This window comes from Mytilus galloprovincialis, chromosome 7, assembly GCF_965363235.1.
Source record: "Mytilus galloprovincialis chromosome 7, xbMytGall1.hap1.1, whole genome shotgun sequence".
In the NCBI taxonomy this organism is placed as follows: Eukaryota; Metazoa; Mollusca; class Bivalvia; order Mytilida; family Mytilidae; genus Mytilus; species Mytilus galloprovincialis.
In genome coordinates this window covers 1,101,818-1,110,317 of record NC_134844.1, presented here as the reverse complement: position 1 = coordinate 1,110,317, position 8,500 = coordinate 1,101,818, and the positions used below count along the sequence as shown (strand labels likewise).

Below are 8,500 nucleotides of genomic sequence, written 5' to 3'. Positions count from 1 at the left end.
TGTGTATTAGCGTTTGTTTTTGTTGCAATCTGGTATTCCTGTTGTTTCTTTGTTTACCTCTAATACTAGTGCTTGGTGTGTTCCCGAGGTTTTCGGTTTGTATACGGTTTTGTTTTCTATCAATTTACCATATTTGAACATCAGTTTTCTACCCTGGATTAAACAAAAACCTAGAAACTTTGGCATTTGTGTTTATCATTTATGCTTCATAAGAATAATGTAATATGTAAAATATTGTTATAAAATTCCAATATAATTTGATGAAACATATGAAACAACAAATCATATATGAAATCTAGCATATGCGCATGCGTGCGAGTGTGCATGACATTGATTTGAAGAATAATGCAACAGAAATAAAGATTGAATAGGTGATTTAGAAATATCCTATCATTTAAATAAACATAAGTGCATCAACACGGCTTATGTTTGGATCGAGTATGTTAAGGTTTTTAAGTAAATTGACAAACGCTTCAAAGTAATCGTCTTCGTCTAACTGATGACGTTTTGCTTCTCTTACTGTCCTTAAAAATGCTTTATATCGCTTAGTATGACAAATCAGTGTTTCCATTCCTAGAGGGAAAAGTTTCAATGCCTCATCTTTTCGCATTTTAAAGTTTGTAAATCCTTTATAGAAATAAGATAAGAAGTGAACATTGTTAGGTAATTTCAATAAATATTGACCACGAATAGAGGTTTTGTACATTTCATCAAGTTTGAATATCAGCTCGTCAATACATGTGTTGTCTTGAACTTTAAAACAGAGATTGAAAACGCATGCTCCATACTCCTGTGTATGTATTTTGTAATCTACTCCATGTTCAACATCTGTGCCGAACAGCATGTGATTTCTGAACTTATCTTCCAGAACAACCATCAAAGGTGGATTATTTTGCGGCTGACTGCTTTGGAATGTTTCAGTGTTCAGTACTTCCCAAAGGCCTATGATAGCTTTAATACTTCCGTAGGCTAGTAAATATTTTTGCATGAATTCTTTAAAATGAGAAACAATATTCGTGTGTTTGCCTTTGCTGGACATACCATCGATAAGGTATCGAATTTTATACAGATTATCCCGATTTTGATATTCACATAGCATTTTGTCCAAAAATCTATTGACAAATCCATCATTTCCTTGTTCAACTCTCATTCTGTATAAAAATTTGCCAATTTCTATAATAATTTTATATTTCTTGTTTCCGTCAATGATTGCAAAAAGTTTGTCTTGGAGTGATTTATCGTCTAGTTTATAAAACTTGCAATGTTTTACACTCGAACTATCAGGTCTAAAAAGTAGACAAATGACACTTATGTCAGCATATTCTAATGCAAAATCACGAATGATGTCGGAATTGATGGCTAAATTCATCAAGCAAGTGCCCCTTCTAGTTAGTCCATTAAGAAAGCTCGTAATTTGATACGGTGGGGGTGACAGTTTTGAAAGTCTTCCGAGAAAAGTTTTGACAAATGAAGCATATTTCTTTTCAATTATGCATTTCCGAATATATTCCCCTACCTGTTCTGCATAACCACGTAAAAATCGAACTGCGTTTTTACTAAACTGCTGATCTTCATATTCGTCATAGTCGTCGTCTGAGCTACCCTCATCGCTGCCACCATCCTCTGTCTGTAGATCGAGTGAGGTATTGATATCATCCGTATCGCTACCGAGATCTTCTGTCTGTAGATCGAGTGAGGTATTGATATCATCCGTATCGCTACCGAGATCTTCTGTCTGTAGATCGAGTGAGGTATTGATATCATCCGTATCACTACCAAGATCTTCTGTCTGTAAATCCTGTAAGACATGAACATCATCAGTGCTTTTTTTACTGCAAATTTCCTCTGCCTGTGCATCGTGTGATATATTGGCGTCATTAGTATTTTCATATAGATCACGTTCATCGCACTTGTTTTGTTCTTCATTATCGTCTTCATCATCTTCATCATCAATTGGCATAGGACGCCATGGATGGGATATACTTATTAGTTTTTCTAATTTCATGGAGTGCAAAGAAATTTCTATCTCCAGAAAATGAAAGAGTCTATCAAGGACTAGCTTTGGATTAACATGAATGACGGAAGAATTAGCATCAGGTGGTTTGATGCTTGGTCTGATATAGTTCAAAAGGAATCCAAGATCGCAGATGTCCATATCGAGTAATATTTCGGAACATTCGTTACCAAATGAAACAAGAACAGCATCACAAACGGCCTGGTGTTTTATCATGTAAGCATTATCACTTGGCAGAAAAGTACAATCCAGATGAAACTCACTATACTGTGAGCTTTTGATAAGATATCCACCTTCAAGTTCACGTATAGCTTGTTGGACTAATGTTTTTCTTATCTTTGTTTCCTTATCATCAAATATTGAAAATATCTTTCGGAACAATTCATCGTTTTCAATATGGCTTCCTAAAATATTGTTATCGAGGAAATTACATTTCAAAGCAGTATATACCAATACACAGTACTGATATCTACATGATAAGGTATCGAAGCTTTTTGAGAACAGAGCGTTTATCTTATCAACTAAGGATTTGTTAGTGTTATGGAAATATGCCATACCAAGAAATGTCAGTGTTTCATCGCTGCAAAACATACGACAGGTTTCCGGAAATCCAAGAAATGTGTCACACATACAGCATGTATACAATATGTCAGTACATATTTGAGTACTACCGTTTGATAACTTTATGACATCAGCAGAACATTCAGACGAACAACATGGTATGGGATTGTAGTCAAACCATATATCTACCTTTACTGGACTTTTACACGGGATAATCGAATTACATTTCATGTGACTCAAAAGAATGAGAATACGTTCTTTATCTGAAAGTTTCAAGTCATTATCCAAATTAAGAATACACTTTTTATGAAATATATTGTGCTTTGTCAAGATATTTTCCTCGCATTTCGGATCATTTCTGATTGTAAATATCATTTTTAGATGCGAAGACTTCTTTAAACAATTTGATAAAATATCCAGAATATTTCTATGGTCATCTTCGTAAAAGTCAACGTTTATCCTACCAAACAGATCTTCAACAATGACGACATGCTTTTCATCTAAAGAAATTAAATCTCTGTACTTAATTACATCTTTGTCTGAGAAGAAAAGTGGAACGTACCCTTCGTCCTTGTAAATAGATGCTAAACGACGAGCTATTTGTGTCTTTCCAGACCCTCCTTTCGCTAGGAGAAACAAGAGGTTTTCTTCCTTTAATACGGTCCTTCCCTTCTCAAGTGCATATGTTTTAACAAATGTTTCATCTTCCAGATGACATTGGATGATCGCATTGCTGTGATCTATATATATATAAAAAAAAGTAAACAGTATTTACATGATATTCTTTTATTAAAGCTAGTTTCTTTTATGTTTTATACAATCAAAATATTGAAACACAATTAAATATATGCTTTGATTTTAACCTTTGAAGATTTATAAGTACTTTTATTCAGGGCAATAGAGTCATCTCGGTTTTCTTAATCGATTTTTTCTTCAGTTAAGGTAGTATCCAACACATTAACCAAAATTAATTTGGCTCGTTTCATTTTCTTTAAATTTTGACAAAGTATTTACTTTGACCCTTTGTCAAAAATATAAAAATTTCAAAAAAATTGAACCAACCGTTTATTCAGAAAAATTACACTGGTTATATAGCAGTTTCACTAAAATCTTATTGTGATCATTGAGAAGCTTAATATTCTCTAAACAATACAATGTAATTAAAACGTTCTGTTGAATTTACAGAGTTATCTCCCTGTAGTGTTAGGTACCAACTTAAACGTAGTTTCTACAGAAGTCGATACATTAAATTAACTGATGGATAAACTTTCAAAGCAAAGTATTTTCCTTCTTACCCAATGATACGTAAGAACGACAGTTGAATATTAGATACAACACATGTCATTAAACAGTAAAAACAACATTTAATGAACAATATTGTAACATTTCAGATACCCGTTCGTTTAAAAATTAAACATTTTATATAATCATATAAATGAACTTATTAAATAAAGGCAACAGTAGTATACCGCTGTTCAAAACTCATAAATCCATGGACAAAAAACAAAATCGGGGTAACAAACTAAAACCGAGGGAAACGCATTAAATATAAGAGGAGAACAACGACACAACACCGAAACGCAACACACACAGAAACGGACCAAGCAACAGACAAAACACCACGAGAATAACAAATATAACATCAAAACCAAATACGTGAATTTGAATAGACAAGTACCGTGCCACGTCTTATCTCAATATCTCAAAAATAAGAGAAAACACAAACGACTCAACGTTAAAATGCAACACACACAGAAACGAACAATATTATAACAATGGCCATCTTCCTGACTTGGTACAGGACACTTTTAAAGGGGAATAAAAGTGGTGGGTTGAACCTGGTTTTATGGCATGCCAACACTGTTTATACATCGCACGTGTCCTATATATATTGAGCAGGATCAGTTCAACTTAGCACCATTTGATAATGTGGCGTAAATCGCGTTTCAGTAAGCGACATTTTCCATTATATGTATCGAAGAAGAAGAAACCGATTTGGAGAAACATTATATAAATTGATGGAATAACATTAAAGTATTACCTGAACTATGTTTATTAACTATCAAAGTGAGGTCTTGTGTTATTTGTTGTTTTATGTATCTGTGATTATTTAAGAATTCTTAAATATTTAAGACAGATGTACCCGTCAGGAAAATGTTTTAATAACAAAAAATCGTTAAATTTCTTACCTATAAGATTCTGTTTTCTTACATCTGAAAGATAACAAAAAATAATAATATAATAACAATGTAAATCATTTGGCTTTTCAAATGAAAGTTTTAATGTCATTTCATAATACTATGACTGTGGTCGTATTCAGATTCAAACTATTTTATAGTTCATTGCACATTCCAACTAAATGACATATTCAGTGAAATACATACAGTTCTATCCAAGGCATAGATTACTGTAGCCATCTTTTGGACAACTTTTTTGAAATTTCAGAATACCAAATTCAAAGGGAAATTCAAAACGCAGTCCCTTACAAAATTATAAAAATCAAAATCTCAAACACTTCTTACGAATGAAAACAAAATGCCATACTCCTGATTAAGTACAGAGTTTTCCGCATGTAAAAAATTGTGGAATTATTCTAAATATATTAGTAAAATATTATTTATCACAAACTCACAGATTAACTTAATTATTTATGTTACGGTTTTCATTCCATGAAAATCAAGACGTTCTGAATATAACTGGGATTTAATGTGTTTAATCAAACAAATATATACGAAAATTCCACAAATGTTCTCAATGCATAAACATGATTTACGTCAGACGAAATAAAACTCGCAAATTGGATACTATTTCGTTTCTTTTTAGCTCCAATTTCGGAAAGGATCTCATTAAATCGGAATTTTGAGTTAGATATTGTTCCATTTTCTATTGCACTTTTCGCGTGTATGCATTTTATAAATTTTGGTCCTCAATGCCCTCTTCAACTTCGTACTTTATTTGGCCTTTTAACTTTTTTGGATTCGAGCGTCACTGATGAGTCTTTTGTAGACGAAACGCGCGTCTGGCGTATATACTAAATTTGGTCCTGGTATCTATGATGAGTTCATTTAGCAAGTAAAAATTGCAGTTAAAATATTATTATATCAACTATGGATCAGACGTTTAGTAGTATACACCGATGAAAATGCATGCGGTTAAATAGAATGAACTATAATAGGAAACACTTATCTTCATTTCAGTATTTTTGAATAACCGTATTTTTCCTTTTCGAATCAAAGTAATACAGTTGGATAACATTTCCATGTAATGCTCATTACTTTTGAAAATTGCCAACAAATAATCGTGGCTTGCATGAATCATTTCTAATATACCTACCTATTTAAAAAATAGTATTTATATATTTCGATTGTCAAAATATGCTATTGTGTGAGTAGTTTTATGGATCGGTCATTTAGCTGTATTGTCCATATAGGGGTCACAAACAATGATTCATTGACCTGTTTGTCGCTTATCCAAAACGGATTTTTGAAAGTGTAATTTCTAACAAGAAATAAACCACAAAAAATTTTAGGTAACGGAATTTCGTCAGCATAAGATCTCGTTTTGAGAATTTACATGAAATGTATTTTAAAATATTAAATATACCTATTTTTCCCAACTTTCCGGCCTCACTGCTTATTGCTTCTTTAAAATCCTCACCAAGATTGAGAATTTTATCATCTATGTCTTGTCTTGATTCTTCTACTTTTGTAAGAATATTTTCTGTTTTTTCGTCTGTTTTTGTTCTGATACTGTGCTCTGTTTGTTGTATATGTTCAATGAGTTCCTCATGTTTCACCCGTCGATCCTCTTTCTCTGTTTCTATTGTCCTCATAATGTCTTTGGTCTGCTTGCTGACTTCATCATTAACTTTAGCCTCCATACTTTGTATTCGTTCGTACAAAATCTCATCCCTATTAGCAACATCCAAATGCATTCCTTCGATTTGGTTTGTAATTGTTTTATTGAGTGACGAAATATTGGTGGTAATAGTATTGTTTGTTTCCAAAATGCACTGAACAACTTGGCCCTCAGTTTTTCTAGATTGCTCGTCTAAATGCTTTATTTCCTGTAAAATAATTTAGAGATTTACAATAGTTAGACAGTTATTGAGCAAGCGAGAATGTCAAGTCTAAACGGCTACGTGTCTGTAAAATAACATAAATTCAAACTCCAAAGGAAATTCAAATTCAAACAGAAAGCCCCTTGACAAAACCAGGTATCGTCTTCCATTTTCTAAATGATAAAATTCCTGTACCAAATCAGGAATGTGACAGTTGTTATCCATTCGTTTGATATGTTTGAGCGTTTCATTTTGCCATTTGATAAGGGACTTTCTTTTTGAATTTTCAGCGGAGTTCAGTATTTTTGTGATTTATTTTTTGGAAAATGACAAAACATATATTACGTGGTACAGGGATGTCCTTATGTAAAAAAGGAAATCGTGGATTCATCCTAGTTTCATACACACTACAAGGCATGCATACGTTTAGATTAAAAACATGACAAATGGACGAACAAATACTCAGACGAATTTTTCATCCGACGCAAACTAAATATATACAAACTTATGTACTCAAAATATTTATGTCGCTTTGTGCGCGTTTAACAATATCTCTTTTCAGCTATCATAAGTAACCTGCTACAAGAAAAATTATCCTCTATCTAGAATATACTTTCCCTATAATATTTCCGCCCTTCATCATTGTTCTTGCCTTGCGTGATACATTTATCACTGGACGTTTAGCGATCAACAGCAGATTTTACATTTGATTGGAGTATATTATTTTCAGATAGCAGATGAATATAAATATAACCGTCCGCTTTTTAATATTTTGTTATTTCCTGTTTTATTGATTTTTTCAATATTATTTATAGAGAATACAGGAGAAGATGTTTATATACCATTCGTACAAAATTTTCAGCCTACCGTTTTAATGTCTTCGTTCCGCTGAATATCAAACAACAAACAATTTTGATATTGTTGACATATGGTTTCATCCAATGGTCGAACTTCAGCATCTTTGAGTTTTTGTTTCATTTCATTTTCTTTATTGCACGATTTTGCAATTGTAAGAATGACTGTTTCAATTTGACTTTTGTAAAGTATATAGTCAGTTTCTGAACATTTGGTTTCTTGTGCATGTCCATACAATTATAAGGTCATCAACTGCAAGCCGAATGTTGCTATTCGGAGGACAGATCGAGGCAAAATTTATCAGCAGACATCGAAGAAGTGTCAAATCCAGATGTTTTGTAGTAAGTGTGGATTTTGCTGGACAACAACAAAATTGTAACGAGCTCCTTATAGTATGACAAGGTAGCTGTTGACCGGATTTTTCCAGCAGTATATTTAATTGATCAGGATGCAAAACTCTACTCGCGGGAGTTGTTAGTGGTAATTTTCCATTTTTACATTGGCAACATGCATATCTGTTAAAGCATAAATGGTATAATTCATGCTGGTTCAAGTTAATAAAATCCTCAAGTGTTTGATTGCTAGCCTTTAGTTCATTTTCTAGCAGCAAAATCAATGACTCTTTTCCATGATCAACAATAATTGTTGAGATTCTGTAAAAGTTCTCTCGTTCTTTTTGTGTACTTAACCTAAAATACCAAATGATATTATTCTATTAGGAAAGACAATGATGTTCTAGATAAAGCATATTTTTGCCTGTAGTATAACACCAACAAAAACCTAGCATATGCATTTTCTGACTTATATACCGTCAACAAACATTATTTTTGCTGTATTCCTATCATATTTTACCGACCATAATAAGGTGGGTTATTCTTTCCTGATGCGTTTAGGTTTTGATACGAACTGATACGGCTCTTTTATAACACTCCCTTATTATTCTAGATATAAACCAGAAATATAGAAAATTTACAATATATGCGCGAAGCAAGACACGCATGAATTATTGC

At 32.7% G+C, this 8,500-nt stretch overlaps 1 long non-coding RNA gene across 1 annotated transcript; it reads right to left on the bottom strand.

Annotated features, from left to right (window-relative positions):
• Positions 1–357: 357 nt before the first annotated feature.
• Positions 358–7,723, bottom strand: LOC143082096 (uncharacterized). Its single transcript, XR_012980273.1, has 4 exons — positions 7,503–7,723; positions 6,179–6,641; positions 4,765–4,788; positions 358–3,315 (listed from the first exon to the last, which is right to left on the bottom strand). It is a non-coding gene; the product is annotated as an uncharacterized LOC143082096 (long non-coding RNA).
• Between the last annotated feature and the right edge of the window lie 777 nt (positions 7,724–8,500).